Genomic DNA, 22,941 nt, shown 5'->3' with positions numbered 1-22,941 from the left:
TCAGGTTACCGAACGTGATGTTCATCAAAAGCTTACCTATAAGTCAAATGCTTTCGCTTCCTTCCACTCCCTTTCAAGCAATATTTATTAATTATGTCTAATTATCCTAAGTTTGATTAGTTACTGTATGAATGTATAACTGATGATTATATTGTTTTTGTGTATTATTTCTATTTTGATTGCTTGAAATAAACCATTTCAAATCAAAATCAAATCAATCAAAATGCCACATTTGTTTACAGGACTGATCTGTCTGTTTCTGTTTATCCATATCTTACCATAATTTTACAGCCTGAATTTTATGACAGTGGAACATTTTTTTGATGGCTCAGTTAATGAAATCAAGATCTTTGGATCTATAAAGACGTGACTCACCGTTCTCAGAAGCTGCACATCTCATTTTCCAAACATAAAGATAAAAGCTCTTCTCTGGACCATGAAAGGGACAAACGCCGTTGGTCGATGCCGATGAATGGAAGCGTCAAACCACCTTCTGGTCCAAATTGACCTTCATTTAGCGTCTGCTTAAAAGCAAAAACAAAAGTGAAAACTTCTTGTGAAGGGGTTAAGAATCCACTTCAAGATTAGATAAGTGTTATTTTTTTATTCTTTATAACATATGTTGACTGATTAATAACATCATGACACCCAGTTTGAAAGATTTTCTGAAGAATCATCTATATTTCCTAAAAATGTTTGAAATCAGAGGGAACAATTTTTATCAGATGGAAACCTTGTTTATGAGGACATTTCTTGAGAAACTACTGTTTGAAATCTCTCTCCTGTTTAAAATGCCTCCTCACAGATGAATTTACTGGCATTTATTGGTTTATTATTGGTTCATCTCCATCAACCAAAAAAAAAAAAAAGACAGGAAGTTCCTGTCTTTGCTTCCTAGACTTTTTCTTCTTTTCTTTTCCTCACAGAACAAACAAAGCTGCAAAAAAGGTTTTTTTTTTTGCTAACAGCAACACAGATTAAACATCATATTTTCTGACATTATTTTAGACTATGACAAAAAAACAACACAACCACCGGTAACTCCAACAAAAGATAATGGAAACTAAACAAAAAAGGTCAACTAAAAGCAAAAATGAAAGTCCTGTTTGGAAAAAAGAAACAGATTCTGAATTAAGAGATTTTGTTTACCGTTTAAACAAACATCAAAGTCTGCTAAAACATTATTTAATGTACAATAAATTTAGTTTTTTGTATCGGCAATGGATTAATTATATTAAAACCTATTCCAAAGTCATTTTTATTAAAACTTTGCTGACATTATTCTAACTTTCAGCTGTTGTTTTATCTTGTGTCAGTTTAAAAGATTTTATTTTTTATCTTTGATAAGATCAATTCCCGTCTAGGGGATCAATAACATTCTAAAAAAGTTTAATTCCATTTTAATTTAATAAATAAGGCTCTGAAGGGTCGAGATGAGGTCGAGGGAAGGATGTGGCGAGAGGCAGGAGAGCCGAGCGTGTGCACGTGCGCGGGGAGGGGCGTGGCGGCGGCGAGGCAGCTTGTTGTTTCAGAAGGAGGAGCGTGGAAGTTCCCTGCTGACCGCTCCGGTCCTCCACGCTGGGGGTCCCGGCAGGCCAGCCGGATGGCATTTCACACACAAACAGAGCGCCGGCGTGTCAGAAAGTCACATGAAATGACACAACATCAAAGCCGGATGCTTGTGGAAATGAATGATTGCCCAAATGATTCTCACATGGTGTAATTGCGGATGAAATGCTCCAAATGGTGTCTTGAAAGTGACCCAACGACACCGGTGTTGGTGAGAGGGTCGAACGGTCATCGAAAGATGACTTGGACCAAACTCTGGGATGTTTGGCTGTTAAGAAACTCAAACCTTGAAGGAGAACTAAACTGTTGAACCTCTGACTTCATCAAGAAGATATAAAAACTGTTTGATGTGTGTTCATTGTGGTTTCAAGACGTTTAACAGGGAAAACTCATTGTACGCTGAGACGCTGTCACTTTAACACAATGCATCATGGGAGATGTAGTGATGGCAGACAGACGCTCTTCTCTGAGCTTCATCGTTTTGTCCACTTGTTCCACGGTCTGACACCGGATTCTGTGGAAAGCTACACCGCTAAAGACGAGCTTTAGCTGGTATTTTTGTTGGAACTGAGAGACTTTATGAGCAGAATCAGAACAAGGAAGTGAAGACTGTAACCACTTCTGATTGGTCAGACTGATGACGTGTGATTAAGCCTTCAAGAATGAATGGTGGAGACAGTTAAAGTGGCGGGACTTTTCCAAAAAACAGCTGTAGCTGCAGCTAAATCGCGGTACCGTCATTCTTACCAAAATGACTTTAATAGAATCAAATAAACAGAAAGAAAAAAATAATTTTATGATCTTTCATATTCCTAACTACTCAGTGTTTTATCAGGGCCTGTTTGGATGAAGATGGAGATGGTGAATGTTTTTACATCGGTTAATGGGTAATTTCCCACGGCACACCGTTTGAAAAACACTAATCTGATATATGTGTGGAGATGTGTCCTGAACTTTGACCTTTGGCTCTTTTGCTAAGTGTGAGGTCAAAAACTCACAGAACACTGTGAAGGTGTACAAAGGCAGGTCCAAAGACCTACAGTGGTCTGAACGTTGAAAAATCCCTTTCTCTCTAGTGGAGTTCTTGTCTTACAACGGGCAAAAAAAGTTAGAATTTCTAGTAATTTATCATCAGGGAGGAAAATAAAGTTGATCAACTTTTACTCAATGTTGGGTTTAATAAATAATAAATTCAAATTTGACTCTGGGACCATTTTGGGTTGAGCTATTTTTGGGCGCAGTGGTTAGCAGTCTTGCCTTGTGGTGAGAAGGCGCCGGTTTGAATCCCAGCTGGGACCTTTCTGTGCAGAGATTGCACGTTTTCCACGTGCATGTGTGGATCAGGTGTGTTTAGCCAATAAGGAGCTTCAGTGGCAGGCTGGTTGGAAAACATGTAGGACACCGGCCCTTCGAGGCCTAGAATTAGACACCCCTGCCCTAAAGTGTCCTGAGGTGTGCATGCGGGAGGGATTGTGGCCCTGGGACAGACTGGTGTACCCCACCTTTGCTCACCTGTAGCTGGGACAGACCCCGGCAACCCAGTGACCCAAAAAGGGATAAAGCAGGTTAAGAAGATGGATGGAATTTTTATTTGTCACATGCATATAAAACTCATTAATGTAGTGATGTGTATCGCACAAATGTCCAATAGAGCAGAAGATCCAGGTGTAAGAGCACAAAGCATAAAAATATAAGTAACTTAAGCATTCATTCATTCATCTTCTAATCAGTTTTGTCCCTTTCAGGGTCACAGGGCTGCTGGAGCCTATCCCGGCCACTTGTGGGCGTGGTTGGGACATGCAAGGCTAGAGCGCTCACCCCTGCACCACTGTGCAGCCTGTAACTAAGTATAAAGGTGACATCATTTTGGAACGGTCCAAAAACAGATGATCTACATTTTTATTCAACATCACAAATAAATAATTATGAGCATTTTTACTAAAGTCTGTGAACCTGGAAGAGACGCAGAAAAAAAAAAACAGAAATCAGAAGTGTGTCGATGAATGTTCTTCATCATTCAGGTGATATTTTTTTGAGTTTGTTGGACTTGAATTGCAGATTCCACAACTCAACTTCAAGACATTCCACAAATCTTTTAAAATGATGAGCAGGTGCAGCATAATTTCTCCTCTTATGGTAACAATAACTAATGTTTGAGAGTTTCCCGTCTGTGTGCAAGCCGATAGCGAGTGTGTCCACAAGATGGAGCCAAACACAAAAATATAGTTTAAATCTCTGTAAACATCTGACTGTAAAAAATTATATATATTTTTCTTTCTCAAAGAAAACAGTTCTGTTTTTTGTGTGACAGAATTAAGGCCACCATAAAAGAGGAAAAATGAACAAACTTATGATAATTTAGTATAAAGTCAGTTTGAAAAGAAAAAGCACCGTAATTTCTGAAAATTAAGCCATAAATTTATGCTTCAAAAAGTCATAATTTCAAAATGACGAAGTCCTGCTTTATGGAAAATAAAATATTGTGTTTAGATTTTAAAACGTTTCAGCAAAGACAACATTACCTGTTTAATTTCCGTTGCAGACAAAGATGTGGACAGACATTAGACTCCTCACGAATCGGCTTCATTTTTGTGGAAATGTACTACTTAATTTTCATGAAATTACAACTATATTTTTGAAAAAAGCACAATGTTTCCCAATAAAATGACCAGTTTTTTAATCATCAAGGATGTAGGATTTGATTCTTGGAAAATGTTGAATTTTCTCTCAAAATGTTAACAGGATTCTGGCAAAATGCTGACTTTTATGACTTTTCCCATAAAATATTCACTTTCTCCTCCTAATTTTACTCTCGTAAAATATTGAAATTTTTTCTTATAATTTTACAACTTTATACTCCCATCTTTTTGTTTTTATGGTGGCCTTAATACTCCGTAGTATTTTTGAGATTTCGTGGAAGCAGGAAAAGCCCTTCTACTGCCCCTAGTGGAAGGACGCTGAACTACAGGGCAGAAAAAAAAAAAATGTTCCTATATTTTCTTTTCTCTAGAAAAATAAAATGTTCATATCCTTTTGTCTTCCAATGGAAATTTGGATTGCGCTAATGAGGTGGGAGTTTCAGAAATGCCATTGGTTTTGTATAGGGTTAAGTAGAATCTTCTCTTTTCTTGGACTCTCCATCCTCTGACTCTTTTTCTTTTCGGCGCCCATATCTTTCTCCACAGTGTGACAGCAGCACATTGAACCTGGCTTTATTCTGAGCACGCTCTTGTCTCCCATCACCCACCGTCCCCTGATTAGACTGCCCCCCTCCCTCTCTGCCAGCTTCCAGCAGTCACTGTGGCTCCCAGTGGTTGGCTGACAGGCGTGGAGAAAGCTTTTTTTTTTCCAGGTAGAGCAGCAGCTCAGCCTGAGGAGTTGTAAGCATAATTATCCCGCTTCTCTGGGAGGTGGGATTACCCTTTGGCGATCCCCGACATCCTTCATTTCCCACATGGGGTTATGGGTTTGAGAAGCACCAATGTGGAGGCTTCCTCCGCTAAGTGCAGACGCCGCGCATGTCAGAATTTTAGCCCCTGGTGCTTGATTCCCACTCACAGGAGCAAATTGAGAACACTAAAAATCAAATCATTTCAGGAGGTTGGACATGTTTTCTTGACACGCTGGCAACTGTGCAACTCAAGCTGGTTAAAGCATGTTGGCCTTGAGCTACCATCAATTTAGTCATAAATAGAGATTCAGCAGCCTGAGGCTATGAAATCATACAATTAGGAGAGCTTGGCTAAACGTGTGACCCCTGTGCATCATGTCATTTAACATTTATTATTGCTCAGCAAAGGTACATCAATGAAGCAAACTAACTTGCCCACAATGCAATAGTGGAACCATCATATGGACAATTTTCCCAAATCAGGTACTTTATCTTTTTACAAGTCTTCCCAGATTCCTCCTTTACACTTTTTTCATGTTTTTGCTTCACTTTTGGGTTTTCTGGGCCCACGGAGGCTCAGCGAGGAACAGCTGCATCTGGAGATGTCACAGGCGACAGCTAAATAACCCTCAACCGTTTATGCGATTGCTGTCAATCCGTGGAGAAAAGCAGCTTTTTATAACGCCGTCACTTTACCTGATGTGTTGCATGACGGCGCCAAACCGCTTTTCCTCGTGCCACCATCAGTTGATTTACAATGATTGCACGATGAAGTGTCGCACATGCAACACTTCATCGGGACCTGAACCGCCGCCTGGCTGTAGTGTTGCTGGGTTTCCGCCTGCGATACTACACCTGGTCATTCATGGAGAGGGAGGTCCCAACTATTAGCATTTACATCAACCAACCTTTTCCCAATGTCTAGGCGTGAATGGGGTTAGGGGTTTTATTTAGTTCCCCTGAGACTCGCACGGCCACCTCAAGGGACGTCATGAAAATGGACCGTCCCATTGTTGTATGTGTGGTAAGTGTATCGTGGAGAATCTTCTTTCTCTTTCGGCTTTTCCCATCAGGGGTCGCCACAGCGAATCATCCTTTTCCACCTCACTCTCTCATGAACATCTTCTACCCTAACATTAGCCAACTTCATGTCCTCTGTTAAGACATCCATATATCTCCTCTTTGGCCGTCCTCTTGCCCTCCTGCCAGGCAGCTCCATCTCCAACATCCTTCTACCAATATATCCACTATCCCTCCTCTGAACATGTCCAAACCATCTCAGTCTGGCTTCTCTGACTTTGTCGCTGACACAGGCAACATGAGCCGTCCCTCTGATGTACTCGTTCCTTATCCTGTCTAACCTGGTCACTCCTAAGGAGAACCTCAACATCTTCATCTCCGCTACCTCCATCTCAGCCTCTTGTCTCTGTCTCACTGCTACCGTCTCTAACCCATAGAGCAGAGCTGGTCTCACCACTGTCTTGTACACCTTTCCTTTGAGTCTTGCTGGCACTCTTCTGTCACACAACACTCCTGACACTTTCCTCCAACCGCTCCAACCTGCCTGCACTCGCCTCTTCACCTCTTTTCCACAATCCCCATCACACTGAACTGTTGACCCCAAGTACTTAAACTCCTGCACCTTCTTCACCTCAGTCCCCTGTAACCTAACGCTTCTACCTTGATCCCTCTCGTTCAGACACATGTATTCTGTCTTACTACGACTGACCTTCATGCCTCTTCTTTCCAGAGCAAACCTCCACCTCTCTAGCTGTTCCTCCACCTGCTCTCTACTCTCACTGCAAATTACGATGTCATCCGCAAACATCATTGTCCAGGGAGATTCCTGTCTTACCTCGTCTGTCAGCCTGTCCATCAGCATAGCAAACAAAAAAGGACTCAAAGCTGATCCTTGGTGTAGTCCCACTTCCACCTTGAACTCCTCTGTCTGACCTACAGCACATCTCACCACCGTCATACTTCTCTCATACATGTCCTTTCTTTGGTAAGAAAAAAATGATATATTTTATTTATTTTATTTAAAAAAAGAGATAAAAATAAAGAATAAAACAGCTGCAGCGATGTTATTGTTTGTCCCCCCAATCTGCTGGAAAAAAAAGTACTCTTCCTCACTGCCGCCCCCCTCCCTGCCCCTTCCGTTTCCTCTAAAGTATTTTCTTCCTCTGCTCGTTCGGACCCAGCTTGAATCAGAGTCTTATGAAGATAAATGATGCCTCAAAGCTTACCTTCTCTCCTCCCATCTGCTTCTTCCTCAACTTGGATACGGAATTCCCTTGGAATTTCGTTATTCCTCCCTCTGTCAGCTTTTGAGCAGTATCCCCCCCCCACAAGAACACAGAGAAGCAGCAGAAAGGAAGGAAATGGACTCCACATGGTTGACTGGAGGAGCAGAACACATTAGTTTGCCATGAAAGTGATGTCTGAGCTTGAAGCTCATCAGATTCCAATTATGGAGGACATGAAGTGAAAATCCAAAGAGGCCCTTAAGTAATCTGGGCTTCTAAATTATTTTCACTCGCCACTCCTGTGAAATTATTCCTGCAGATGTTCAGACAGACCGCTTCATTTTAGATTGAACTTTTTACTTTGTGAAGGAAGTTTACAAAGACTTTTTAATGGAAAAAAAACTTGAAAGACCCAGAAAATGACTGAATTTGTGTTTTTAAACTTTTGAACTGAGATGGGCAGAAATGGTAGATTAACTCGCTTGAAAGAATAAAAAAAAGAAAAATTTAGACAGAAATCAGTGTAGATTTTAAACAGATTGTGGCATCGCTTCAATATTAATTTATGGTAGGTCATGTGCATCAGAATGCAACTGGTTTGACGGACTCTCCATCGGGTTAATAGCTAAAAACAGAATATTTGAAGAAACAGAAGCTTTGTTCTGGTTACAGAATGCTGGAACTGCATGAAGCCCGGTTTATACTTCTCAGCTGTCGCATCATTGCGCGCTTTAGCTCACACCGGCTGGGTTTGCTTGCGATTGTCCGCGATAACTGCGATGGCCACCATTGTCTCCAGCTCTTATTTTTAGCATGGTGGACTTCTGCGAAGACACAAATACACGATGAGGCAGAGGAGGCAAGAGAAGAGAAAACAGTAGCAGGCAATGCAAAGGCAAATAAATGAAATCATTAAAATTAAATTGCATTCTCCAGTGCTGCAAGATGCGAGACATCAGACGTCTTTTTGGTAACTTCTTCTATTAGTTGTCTGCTCTCTCTGCATCCATGTGTGAAGTTAGGTAAGTTAAGTTTTCATCATCAGCGTTAAAAAGACATTTTTCTGGACAGACGTACAGCCACATCAGAGGATGTCGTGAAAATGTACTATTTTCATGCATGTGGGAACAACATAAAGATGATGCTGTCTTGCAGCACTCTAGTCCAGTGTTTTTCAACCAGTGTGCCGCGGCACATTAGTGGGAGATGGTCAAGTGCGCCGACGTGGGAAATTGCCCTCATTAACTGATCTAAAAACATTTACCATCTCCAGGAAATCAGCTCTGTGTTCATCCAAACAGGCCCTGATAAAACACTGAGAAGTTAGGAATATGAAAGATCCTAAAATACTTTTTTCTTTGTGTTCATTTGATTCTATTAAAGACATCTTGGTAAGAATGACGGTACCGCGATTTAGCTGCAGCTAAAGCTGTCTTCTGAAAAGTCCCGCCCCTTTAATTGTCTCCGCCAGTCATTCTTGGCGTCTTAATCACGTCATCAGTCTGACCAATCAGAAGTGGTTAAATTCTTCACTTCCTTGTTCTGATTCTGCTCATATAGTTGCTCAGTTCCAACAGAAATACCAGCTAAAGCTCGTCTTTAGCGGTGTAGCTTTCCACAGAATCCCTTATCAGACCGTGGAACAAGTGAACAAAATCAATGAAGCTCAGAGAAGCCAGTCTGTCTGCCACTACTACATCTCCCATGATGCATTGTGTTAAAGTGACAGCGTCTCTGCAACGAATAACGAACACACATCAGACAGTTTTTAAATCTTCTAACTCAACTTTTATTACATCTTTTAGAAAAAACAGCTGCAACTTCCAGCTTTTTCTGCCACAATTATCACAAAAATGTATGTGAGATTGTGGAGGGGCTGTAGATCAATACAGACAATAGAGTTTCTCCTTATTTATTTATTTTTTTGATGCTGGTGATTTTTGTCAAGGTTAAAGTGTGCCGTGGCTCAAAAAGGTTGAAAAACACTGATCTAGTCATTAGTGAGGTGTGAGTACCGACACCTTACTGACTGAGTGCAAATGCTGCACTTTTACACAAGTGCCTGTAGGACACCCAAAGGACGTCCACATAAACGACACCCCTCATTTTAAACAGTCATCTCGTAACCAGCATTAACGGACTCCTTGGTCCATGCAGATTTGGGGGAGGGGGGGGGGGGGTAGAAACCTCACCTGCTTCGTCACTCTGTGCAAAGAAATGCTCATGGATATTTTCCCTCTACAGGCTCACCGAGCAGATATTTGGTGCAGGTTATGGCAGACAGAGCCCGTTTCCACCAGTAGGGGCAGTTGAGATTAGGACAGTAACTAAAGGGATTCCTCATTGCCTCCCTTCCGTTTGTGGGATTGAGTTTGTTTCTCTCGTTAAGTTCTTAATGAGGCTGATATGGATTATTGAAGACTTTTCCACTGGTTCATTTAGTTGTGGTACAACAGCACAGAAAAAAGTTGGATCCCATTAGTTTGGACTCCTCTCTGGTGGATGTTCAACCCATCCTGGGGAATTGGGGAGGAGTCTCGGGTGGAGGCCCTGTCCACAAGTTGTGATGGTGGTGAGGGGGGTAAAATGAAGCATGGAATTGACAGATGTTTTCCTTTTTCTCCCCTAAAAATATATTTGTTGAGCTTTTATTTCTCCAAAGTGCTTGTATGTCACCAATAGAATCCATTTTAGAAATGATTATGAATATAAAGCTATTTGCTCTTATTAAATCTTCATCAGGGCTCATATTTGCATAGAATTCTGTTTAGATAATGAGTGTTACATCAGGCTTTAAGAAGCTCATAAACATTCAGATCCAGTTCAGCGTCTCCACACACATGTTTTGCATGTTTCATTTTTCTAACCATGTCAAACACTTGGATTTCCATCAAGACGTCGTCCTTCCTGGACTCTCTGCATCATAAGCAGAGAAATTCCTCACATGTTTGCAGCCATGAATGTCTGCACAAAAACGAAGGTTTCAGGAAAGATTTATGACATGAAAAAACAAGTTTCTCTTGGTTGATATTGGCACATTGAGATGTGTTGAGTGAAAACAACCTTCAAACTCAAACATGTTCCAAGGACACTTTTTTTCACAGCCAACTAAAAACTGTTTTGGAGGTCACGGCTGGGGAGAACTCTGTTCTAAAATTAATGTGACTTTAGGGTCAAATATCTTCAAACAGTTTGATTAGTGTGGAATATGCACCAAAAAACAAACAAACACTGCATGGAGGACAAGAGAACGACAACAGATCTGTGCTGAACCAAATCTAAGACTTATATGCTCTGAAGGTAATTAACCATCAGGAAGCAGCTGTGATGATTAGGAAAGACAAACCTGCTGTGAGGAATCTGGACAAAGAAAACACAATTCAATGAAAACAAGGAGACAGAAACAAACTTAGAGCACAAGATCAATATAGACATTGGTTTATTCCAAGTATTCTTAACGAAATAAAAAAAACATATATATATAGACATATATATGTCTATATACTTAGAGGAAATATATATATACATATATATATATATATATATATATATATATATATATATATATATATGTATATATATATATATACATATACATATACATATATATATACATGTGTATATATATATATATATATATGTATATGTATACATATACATATATATATACATGTGTGTATATATATATATATATACATATAGTTGGGTCATATTAACATTGATGACCCAACTCCCAATGTTAAAGTGCCTAGGATAGCACAAAGGTTACGAAGGGACCAAACACAAAACCTGATGGATATTCACAAGATGCACATTGCTGCATTTCCTGCACATATTTTAATTGCAACAAAGGATAGATTTGTCGTTTGTCGCTCGTTTTTAAATTGTAAAAACAGGAACTGAATATTTCAGGTGGGTTTGTAGTAGCGTCAATGTAACTGCGAGACACACTACAGATGTGCTCCCCTACAGATGCAGTCACTCCTCTCCACGACCCCCCACAGGCTGGACGACCCAAAAACCCACAGCACTAACTCTGGTGCATGTGACTAAACCGTTAGCGCACTTGTTTTTTTTTCATAAAGCAGGAATTTTAAAATGAAACACTAAAACAAGACTGAGGCCAAAATAAAATGAGCTTTAGTTTTCTTGGACATAATTTCTGCAGAGCGGCAGGAGTTTATTAAAAATTCAGTTTTTAGGGCGGGACAGGTGATGTTGACCCCGGAGGAGGGAGCTTTTGGCCTCGCCAGCGTATTTTCTACGTCACAAATACGATGTTTTTCAAGCGGTAATTTTTTTCGTCTTCTCTCCTCAAAGTTCTGAATAAATAAATATTCAGAAATGCATATTAAGGCTTCGTTTTCGTTATATACGTCCTCTATCATCTGAAAAATGCTACAAGAACATGTTAAAATACCAAAAACATAATTTTCATCCAAATGTTGTAGTTATAGTCAAGGCCATAGTTCTTGACACGTTCTTTTTATTCATGCTTCTTCGTGATTGTTAATGACACCGGCGTTTTCCCACAAGGTAATTAGACGATGAGAGACGGTATGGGTAAAAAGCTTTTATAACGCTTAAGGAAACGAGAGACTCAGCCAAAAATAGTGAATAGTTTTGGGTCTGAATGTATAAACTGCATCTACACCATCGTTTGTAATTCTGTCTGGAAAGCTTTGAGTAATGACTGCTGGACGGAGGCGTGTGTGGAGGAGGCTGATGAGCGCCGTGACGGGCAGAATGCTGGCCTTTGCTTTTGTTTTGGTGTCAGAGGAGGTTTTTTTTCTGCTGACATGATTCTCTTGTAATGTCATTGTGTTTTGAGACATCCGCGATGTTCGTGATTCAAGCGAATCTCTTCAGGTGAGTGATTACCGTTTTTACTCGGGGGGGTGTTAGTGTGCTCCAAACCCTTTCGGAGGCTCCGGTCTGCAGCTGAGATCATCAAGCAGAAAAGCTCAACATCAGCAGGAAGCACTGCTGCTGCTGTAAATCAGAGATCATCAGCAACATTTACCCGAGGGGCAGAAATTTTCTCTCACAGATGTTGCAAAGACAAACTCTGAGGTGAACTAGTGTTTAGATTTAACTAGATGTCTAAATCACGGCTATTTCAACATTTACAGTTACAGACATGCATAGATTCATAGAGGTATGTTGCAAATCACTATTTATGTGTTCAACAGACATCGTTCCCACGGCTCGTGGTTCCATCATGCCTTGCGCATTGTAAACAAGCGGCTATTTTTCTTGAGAACTGCTAGGGTCAATGAAACTGGGGAATTAAATAACAAAGAATAATTTAGAAGGTGCATAAATGGTGGTTTTGTGTGTTTTATAAGCCGTTTTTCCAAACTTTTAACAATGCATGATACAAGATCTACAAAGCCTAAGGATGATCTAATGGTGTCTAAAAACAGGATCACTTGGGTTAAAGTGACTGTTTACACAGGAAGTTGTATGTATCCCACCAGGTACAATATGTCGATTAGAAAACTAGTATACATTCATTGTAGATGTCTCCTGGACATCTCAGACAACTCCACGTTTTTACTCTATTAGATGTCTACCAATAGTTCTAAAAGATATCTACAAATAGAGTTTCTCCTACACATCTACTTGTAGTCGTCTAGTCTTTGGATATTAATAGGCACATATTAGAGTATTTTTGTAAACATTTACTAGCTATAAAATAAACAAGCCATTGTCATGGCACCTCTGTCATCCCCGCCCCTCTGCTCTGCTCCTGACTCCACCAGCTGTGACCAATTCACCCTCATCAACTCTGCCCTTCTTAAGGAGACCCAGCTCCACAACTCATCGCCAGATCGTTACCCCTTATGGTGACTAACCTGGTCTCAGTCTCGCTCATGTTTATGCATCCTATGCTGATCTTGCAACTAACCTTACTATTCCTGTCCCAGGATTCCTGCTCGCCAGTGTCACCTGTGTGGAAGTCAGTTCGAGCCCCCCTGCTGTTCTGGAAATACCACATTCTGCTAGCCGCGCTACTACCTCCAGCCACGCCTCAAGCTTCGCTCCTCTCTGGATCACATTCACGCCAGCAACATCTTCCTGGAAGGAAAGAATAAAAACCCTTTCTTACCTCTCATTTACCTGCGTCCTCATTCTGGGTTCCAGCATCTGGGTCTGCCGCTCCTCCGAATTATGACAGAACGATCTGGCCATACCTCCGACCCAGCTGACCCAGAAGGACTCCGCTACTCCGTTCGTCAGCAAGGGATCACCCTGGGACGCCAAGCGGATGCCTTATCCCAAATGGCAACAGCTCAACAGGAACTTTTCAGACGCTTGGACGGTATGACGCAAACATTAATGGAGTTATCCGGGCAAATGTCTAACCCTGTCACCACAGCAACGCTTCCGTCTTCCGGCAACACATCCTCTTCCGCTTCCGCCGCGCCCCCGGAAAACTTCCGCCTGCAACCCGAGTGTTAACAGGTTGATTGTCCAATGGGTGTGCTCCCAATTATTGAGAATTCTTCTCAGGTGTGTTCCCTGTGGTCATGCCATGTCACTGCCTATTTAAACTGCACCTGCACCAATAAACAATTGATTGTATGTTCTGACTGCAGACTGTGTCCCAGTGTGTGCTTTTGCTCCCCTTTAGAAAGCCACGTTTAACAGGTTATGGGCCCAGATGCGCTGATGTTTGCCCAGACATGGTGTGAGTAGCAAAACAGTTTGATAAGCTATTGTTTCAAACTTTTGGAGTGCCAACACCATGAGTGAAAGGACAAGTTCACGTTGGTCTCGTCTTGTGTTTGACGGAGACGAAAAGAATTATGAACTCTGGGAGACAAAGTTTTTGGGACATTTGCGGTTACAGAAACTGAAGGATACAATTCTAAATGAACCTGCCACAGATGCGGATGAAGACACACTGGCTGAGGATGCAGCGAAAAATGCTGAAGCATATGCTGAACTTATTCAATTCCTTGATGACAAAAGTTTGTCTCTGGTCATGCGAGAGGCCGCTGATGATGGGCGTGGCGCTCTCAAGATATTGCAAGACTATTATGCTGGCAAGGGGAAGCCCAGAATTGTGAGTCTCTACACTGAATTAACTTCCCTGCAAAAGTTAAGTGGTGAAAGTGTGACTGATTACGTCATACGTGCTGAGACTTCAATCACAGCGCTGAGGAACGCCGGAGAAGTTTTGAGTGATGGACTACTGGTTGCAATGGTCTTAAAGGGGTTGCCAGAATCATTCAAGCCTTTTTCAATTTTTGTCACTCAAAGCGTTGAGACCCTCTCTTTTGCAGATTTTAAGACCAAACTGCGCAGTTATGAGAACACTGAAAGCATGCGTACAGCTGTGGCCAAGGACAATGTCATGGGTGCCCAGGCACAGAAAACTAGTGCCCTGTCAGGTGCAAGGATGCGAAATGCAGAGAACAGAGACATTGAGTGTTTCCGTTGTGGTCAGAGAGGACACAAGGCAAGACAGTGTCAGTGTGGTCAGCAGTGGTACAGCCAAGGCAAGAGCAACACACGGCGAGGAGGTCGGAAGCAGCAGCGACAGGACAACGCACGCGGAGTATCCGAGGAGACGGATAACACCTTTGCCTTCTTGGTGACCGCTGATTATCAGCCAGGGAGCGACATCACCAGAAAAGGGTTGATGGTGGACACTGGTGCAACATCGCATATCATTACAGATCTTGCTAAGTTTAAGAGCTTTGACGATCAATTCCAGGCTGAAACGCACTGTGTGGAACTGGCTGATGGGACAAGGTGCAAGGGGGTTGCGGAGCGCAGAGGAGAAGCAGCGGTGTGGCTGGTTGACAGCGGGGGACGTCACATTTGTGCCACACTGAAGCAGGCGCTGTATATCCCCTCCTATCCCCAAGACATCTTCTCTGTGAGAGCTGCAACTTCCAACGGAGAAACAGTAATCTTCAAGGAGGGAGAAGACGTCCTGAAGTACAAAGACGGTACACGTTTTCTTATTCATGAACACAACAGACTGTTCTATTTGCCTACGGTTCCTGAGAACAATAATTGTGATCAATCTATGAGTTGCCATGACATTCAGACGTGGCATGAGATTTTTGGACATTGCAATTATAATGATGTTCAGAAGTTGGAATGTATTGTTGATGGCATGTCAATTAAGGGTAAAGTACCTAAATCTATGCAATGTGAAGTGTGTATTCAAGGTAAATTCATTCAAAGTAGGAACAGGAAGTCTGATGTAAGGGCAACGTTGGCATTAGAGCTGGTACATACTGACTTGGTAGGGCCCATTAACCCAGAGTCCAGAGAAGGTTATAGGTATGCACTTTCCTTTTCCGATGACTACTCCAGTGCAATGTTTGTGTATTTTTTAAAGCACAAAAGTGATACTGTGGAAGCTACAGAGAGATTTCTAGCTGATATAGGTCCATATGGCAAAGTTAAATGTATCAGATCCGATAATGGTACCGAATTTATTGGACAGGGTTACCAAGCACTACTTCGCAGGAATATGATTAGACATGAAACATCAGCACCATACTCGCCACACCAGAATGGTACTGCTGAACGTAATTGGAGGACTCTCTTTGACATGGCTAGATGTATGCTCTTGGAAAGCAAGTTACCCAAGGAGCTATGGCCGTATGCAGTCCAGACAGCAGCAATGGTGAGGAATAGGTGTTACAACAACCGCACTAGACAGACACCTTACTTTATGTTGACAGGAAGGAGACCCAATGTGTCCAGGATGCAGACTTTTGGTACTGTGTGTTATGCTTATAGACAGGACACAAAGAAATTAGATTCAAAATCTGACAAAGGCATTTTTGTTGGATATGATAAGAACAGTCCAGCCTATATGGTCTACTATCCTGACAGTAAGAAAGTGATGAAGCACAGACTGGTCAGATTCATATCTAATTCTAAGAAATGTGAGACTGATTATGCGTCTGATGATGATGATAAAGTTGGTGTGCAACATAGTACAACCCGACTTGACCCAGACAAACCCAAGCAGAGTGACATTGCAGAGACTGGATTAAGCCCAAGTCAGATAAATGCACAGTCAGTTGAGGTCAAGGCAGAATCCCCTTCTTCAGATGCCCTGAGTGAAGAAAGGAGATATCCTAGTAGAGATAGAAGAAGACCAGAGTTTTATGGGGTAGAGCATGATCAGGCACAGATCAACATTGATTACTGCTATAAGATGGTTTTGAATGTGCCTCAAACTTTTAAAGAGGCTGTGACTTCATCCAACTCAAGAGAGTGGATAGATGCAATGGATGAGGAGATGAAATCATTGCAGGAGAACAACACATTTACTCTGACCACTCTGCCTGAGGGCAAGAAAGCAGTGGGGGGTAGGTGGATCTATGCAATCAAATGTAATGCTGATGGGTCTGACAAATTTAAGGCAAGGTATGTTGCCAAGGGATATAGTCAGGAGTTGGGAGTAAATTATGAAGAAACTTTTTCTCCTACTGTTAACCTAACGAGTGTGAGAGTGTTAATGCAGAAAGCTGCCCAGGAAAGCTTGATCCTCCACCAGATGGATGTTAAGACAGCCTACCTACATGCACCAATTGATTTTGAAATTTACATGGAACAGCCAGAGGGATATGATGTAAAATCTCAGACAAATGAGAAAATTGTGTGTAAACTGGAAAAATCCTTGTATGGGCTAAAACAATCAGGTAGAAATTGGAACAAAATGTTACATGATTACCTGTGTGAAAACAACTTTGTACAAAATCCAGTAGATCCTTGTGTTTACAAGAGAGAAACAGAATATGAAAAAATAATAATATTGATATGGGTTGATGACTTGGTCATAGCTGCCAGTGATGGAAGGGTTTTAAAAACTGTCAAACAAATGCTTGCAGAAAAGTTTCAGATGAAAGATCTGGGCAGGCTGAAAACTTTTTTGGGTATCACCTTTGATCAGTGTGATGGTGAAGTGACCATGTCACAGCAGAGTTATATTGATAAACTGCTGGAGAGGTTTAACATGCAAGATTGTAAACCCAGGTCGACACCTTGTGAACCCAAGTTGTATTACACTGATGGTGGTAAAAAGATGAGTGACCCCAGGAAGTACAGAGAGGCCGTAGGTAGCCTAATATACCTTTCCTCACGCACTAGACCTGATCTGAGTTATGCTGTTAGCAGATTGTCACAGTATTTCAGTGAGCCAACAGAAGAACAGTGGACAACTTTAAAGCATATACTAAAATATCTGAAAGGCACAAATGATAAGAAACTTTGTTACAGGAAAAGTGATGAAGGATTAAGGCTGTGGGTTTACAGTGATGCAGATTGGGCAGGTGACACCAATGACAGACGTAGTACTTCTGGTTATTGTATTAGCCTAAGCAAAAATGGACCCCTGATTTCCTGGAAGACCAAGAAGCAGCCAACTGTAGCACTGTCAACATGTGAGGCTGAGTACATGGCTTTAGCTGCCACTATACAGGAATGTTTGTATTTGACTCAGCTGCTTCAACATTTCGATGAGTATCAGTATGACAAAACTGTGATCTATGAAGATAATCAAAGCACAATTGCACTGGCAAAGAATCCTGTAAATAGACAGAGATGCAAGCATGTTGATATTAAATATCATTTTGTGAGATCAACTGTAAACAATGGTGAAGTGTTTTTGAAATATTGTCCAACGGATCAGATGGTTGCTGACCTAATGACCAAACCAGCAACAAAACTAAAGCTACTTACCTTTTCCAGATTCTTGTTTGGATTATAGTTAAACCAAGATGTGATGCAGTTTTGGTTTCCATGATTATTGTAAATAATGTGTGAGCAAGTGGGGGTGTTAACAGGTTGATTGTCCAATGGGTGTGCTCCCAATTATTGAGAATTCTTCTCAGGTGTGTTCCCTGTGGTCATGCCATGTCACTGCCTATTTAAACTGCACCTGCACCAATAAACAATTGATTGTATGTTCTGACTGCAGACTGTGTCCCAGTGTGTGCTTTTGCTCCCCTTTAGAAAGCCACGTTTAACACCGAGCCTTTCTTCGGTGACGTAGAAGCCTGCAGCGGGTTTCTCCTTCAATGCCAACTACTGTTCCAGCAGGCCCCGAGGTATTATTTTTCGGACCTCAGTAAAATTACATTAATCGTGAACTCACTGAGAAATAAAGCCTTGCAATGGGCTCAAGCCTTCCTAGCAGCTAATCCTATATCCCACTTATCATTCGACCGCTTCATTGGGGAATTTCAACTTGTTTTTGATCAACCCAAAAAACAAGAAGAAGCCACCAGAAAACTCCTCACACTCAGACAACGAAATCGCCCCGTAAATGACCACGTCATTGACTTTAGGATACTCGCCGTGGAAGCTGGTTGGTCCGACCCGGCCCTTCGGGGCATTTTCTATCAATCCCTCAATGAATCCATTAAAGATCATTTGTGTACGCAACCAGAGGCCCATAACTTTGAAGATCTCGTTTCTGCAGCCCTGCGCTCGGATGCTCGCCTAAGGGAGCGCCACCAGGAAAGATCGCTTCGTGCACGTAAGATGTCCAACAAAGCCATGCAAATTATTAACCCTCCTTTTCCTCCCGCCGGTGCTTTAGAAATTCCACACGGCCCTCCCGAGGAACCTATGCAGGTTGGACTCTCTAAAATTTCTGCTGAAGAACGTCTGAGACGTCGGAACGAAGGCGCATGCTTTTACTGTGGACTTCAAGGACATCAAGTAAACCAGTGTGAGTTACGTTTAAACTCCAGAACCCCCCGCTAGAAGGCAGGCCGCGGGCGGGTGAGTCCACCTCTCTTTCCGAGGATTTTTTACTTCTCCCTGTCAAGCTATGTCACCAGTCCAAAGTAGCCGACCTCCAAGCTCTCGTTGATTCAGGTGCTGAACAGAGTCTCATCGATCATAGTCTTGTTTCTAGTCTCTCACTTCCCCTCGAAAAGCTCGACACCCCAGTCAAAGCGGCCGGTTTGGGTGGGCAACCCCTCTCTCTTATTACTCACCGTACTAAACCTATTATGCTTGTCACCTCCGGTAATCATAGAGAAAACATCCAGTTTTTCATCACCCGCACTCCCCAGACTCCCATAGTTTTAGGCTTCTCGTGGCTCAGGAAGCATAACCCCCAGCTCGATTGGGTTAACCACCGCGTTATTAACTGGAGTGAATTTTGTTTGGCCAATTGTGTCCGATCTGCTATTTCCCCCGTCGTTGGTCCCACTACCAGCCGTCCGGAGGACATTGATCTTAGTAACGTTCCCGTCTGTTATCATGACCTCGCCGCGGTCTTTAGCAAAACCAAAGCAGGGTCATTACCTCCACATAGGCCCTATGATTGTTCCATCCGCCTCTTGGATGGTGCTACATTACCTAAAGGAAGGTTGTTTAATCTCTCTGGTCCCGAGAAGGTTGCCATGGAAAAATACATCCATGAGGCGCTATCTTCGGGACACATTCGCCCTTCCTCTTCTCCTGCAGGGGCTGGTTTTTTCTTTGTAGAGAAAAAAGACAAGTCCTTAAGACCCTGCATTGATTATCGTGAGTTAAATCAGATTACAGTTAAAGACAAATACTCTCTGCCTCTCATCAGTTCCGTGTTCGACTCCATTCAAGAAGCTCGCATATTTTCCAAGCTCGACCTCCGCAACGCATACCATCTCGTTCGCATTAAAGAAGGAGATGAATGGAAAACTGCTTTCAAGACTCCATTAGGTCACTACGAATATCTGGTCATGCCCTTCGGTTTAACTAACGCGCCTGCTGTTTTTCAACGTCTTGTCAATGACGTCCTCCGTGATTTCATAGACCGCTTCGTTTTTGTCTACCTGGATGATATCCTGATTTATTCCACAGACACCGCTCAACACAAGAACCACGTTCGCACGGTTTTACAGAGACTTTCTGAAAATCATTTATTTGTTAAGGCTGAGAAGTGCGCTTTTCATACGTCCGTTATTCCGTTTCTCGGATACATTTTCGAGGCAGGTAGCATCCGCCCTGACCCCGCAAAAATCGAAGCCGTTTCTCAGTGGGAACCACCCAAAACTCGTAAAAAGTTGCAGCAGTTTTTAGGTTTCGCCAACTTCTATCGCCGTTTTATCAGGAATTACAGTTCCATCGCCGCGCCTCTTACTCAACTTACTTCCACCTCTAAGACCTTTGAATGGAGCTCTGCTGCTCAGAATGCCTTCGATACCCTTAAAAGAATGTTCGTCTCAGCCCCCATCCTGATCCAACCTGACACCAACCAGCAATTTGTTGTAGAGGTTGACGCCTCGGATTCTGGGGTTGGGGCAGTCCTGTCACAGAGAGAGGAAGCATCTGGAAAATTAAAACCCTGTGCCTTCTTCTCAAAGAAGCTCTCCCCGTCCACCACCACCTCCAACATTCTCCCTCCTACCTGTGTTATTGGTAACCTCACCTGGGACATCGAAACCAGGGTCGCCCAAGCTCAAGGTGAGGAGCCGAATCACCCTACTCCACCTAATGGCACTCTATATGTCCCCAGCTCCCTAAGGTCGGACGTGCTAACCTGGGCCCATACCTCCCGCATCGCCTGTCATGGAGGGGTTCACCGTACCCTCCATCTCCTCCGCAGACGATTCTACTGGCCCTCCATGACCAGAGACGTCCGGGAGTATATAGCCGCCTGCACCACTTGTGCTCGGTCCAAGACATCCCACTCTCCTCCCTCTGGTCTGTTGCATCCTCTGCCCACTCCCAGTCGGCCCTGGTCCCACATTGCGGTAGACTTTGTCACCGGTCTTCCTCCATCCCATGGTCACTCAATTATTTTCACTGTCATAGACCGGTTTTTTTAAATTTGTTCATTTCATTCCTCTACCCCAGTTACCTACCGCCACCGAGACCGCCGACATCCTGGTTCATCACGTTTTCCGTCATCATGGCATTCCGTCCAACATAGTGTCTGATCGAGGCCCTCAATTCTGTTCTCAAGTCTGGAAGGCATTTTGCTCCGCCCTGGGGGCCACAGTCAGTTTAACTTCGGGCTACCATCCCCAGTCCAACGGCCAAGCCGAACGGGCTAATCAGGAGCTGGAAGCGTCCCTCCGTTGCCTAGCTGCCGACAATCCTTCGGACTGGTCCAAATATTTGGTATGGATAGAATACGCCCATAACTCTCAACCCTCTTCTGCTACAGGGGTGTCTCCCTTCGAAGCCTCCCTCGGGTTCCCACCACCACTGTTTCCGTCTCACGAACTGGACTTGGCAGTGCCCTCAATACAGGAACATCTCCAGCGCTGTCAACGCGTCTGGCAACAAACCAGGGCAGCTCTCCTCCGGACAAAGGAAAGCAACTGCCAGACGGCCAACCGTCACAGGGTGGTGGGGCCCAGTTATCAACCCGGACAGAGGGTATGGCTGTCATCCCGGAACATCCCCATCCAGGCCACGTCACGCAAACTTGCTCCCAGGTACAGCGGTCCATATACTATCGACAAAATCATTAATCCCTCCTGTGTCCGTCTTCACCTCCCAGCCGCTCTCAAGATCCACCCGTCCTTCCACGTCTCCCAGATCAAGCCGGTCTCTGACAGCAGTTTATGCCCGCCTTCCGCTTCCCCACCACCCGCCCGGCTCATCGATGGCGCTCCGGCGTACACCGTTAGCCGCATCTTGGACGTCCGGCGCCGGGGTCGCGGCCATCAGTTCTTGGTCGATTGGGAGGGGTATGGTCCTGAGGAACGCTCCTGGGTCTCCCGTTCGCTCATTTTGGACCCCACCCTTATCTCCGACTTCTACCGTGCCCACCCGGATCGTCGTCCTGGACCGCCTAGAGGCGGTCGTTAGGGGGGGGGTACTGTCATGGCACCTCTGTCATCCCCGCCCCTCTGCTCTGCTCCTGACTCCACCAGCTGTGACCAATTCACCCTCATCAACTCTGCCCTTCTTAAGGAGACCCAGCTCCACAACTCATCGCCAGATCGTTACCCCTTATGGTGACTAACCTGGTCTCAGTCTCGCTCATGTTTATGCATCCTATGCTGATCTTGCAACTAACCTTACTATTCCTGTCTCAGGATTCCTGCTCGCCAGTGTCACCTGTGTGGAAGTCAGTTCGAGCCCCCCTGCTGTTCTGGAAATACCACATTCTGCTAGCCGCGCTACTACCTCCAGCCACGCCTCAAGCTTCGCTCCTCTCTGGATCACATTCACGCCAGCAACATCTTCCTGGAAGGAAAGAATAAAAACCCTTTCTTACCTCTCATTTACCTGCGTCCTCATTCTGGGTTCCAGCATCTGGGTCTGCCGCTCCTCCGAATCATGACAGCCATTTTACTATTAGTATTATTTGTGTTTTTGTTCACAGACAACCAGTATTCACAAAATTCAAAAATTCCTAGAAGTAGCAGACATTTCTACTGAAATCTACCTGGAGTTAAAAGGTCTCAGAAACCAATCCAACATTTACATGTTACTTCCTGTGTGAACGGCATGTTCGTTCAGTAGAATCAGAACGGCAAAATCTTCATTTGTCAACTATTTTTCCATTTAAACCCAACTTGGGACATCTTAAACACAAAAATCCCCCAAAATAACAATGCATGTGGAAACATATTTAGGGGCAGCAACCTGTGCTAAAGATATACTTGAACACATATACTGTCAGGAACCAGTGGCGTAGGATCCAAAATGCAAGAGACCAGATTTGGTGGCAGAAACTCAAAACATGTAATAGGTAAACTGAAACTTGACAAAACCCTGTTAGTAACAAAGGACTGACAAAACAGA

At 43.3% G+C, this 22,941-nt stretch overlaps 1 long non-coding RNA gene across 1 annotated transcript; it reads left to right on the top strand.

Annotated features, from left to right (window-relative positions):
* The first annotated feature begins 12,921 nt into the window (after window positions 1–12,921).
* Window positions 12,922–13,324, top strand: LOC111947111. The gene is made up of 2 exons (XR_002872932.1): window positions 12,922–13,055; window positions 13,137–13,324. It is a non-coding gene; the product is annotated as an uncharacterized LOC111947111 (long non-coding RNA).
* Window positions 13,325–22,941: the final 9,617 nt, after the last annotated feature.

The sequence above is a fragment of the Oryzias latipes genome, chromosome 1, assembly GCF_002234675.1.
Source record: "Oryzias latipes chromosome 1, ASM223467v1".
Lineage (NCBI taxonomy): Eukaryota > Metazoa > Chordata > Actinopteri > Beloniformes > Adrianichthyidae > Oryzias > Oryzias latipes.
The sequence above is the reverse complement of the archived record's forward strand: the minus strand, read 5'-3'. Positions and strand labels throughout refer to the sequence as shown.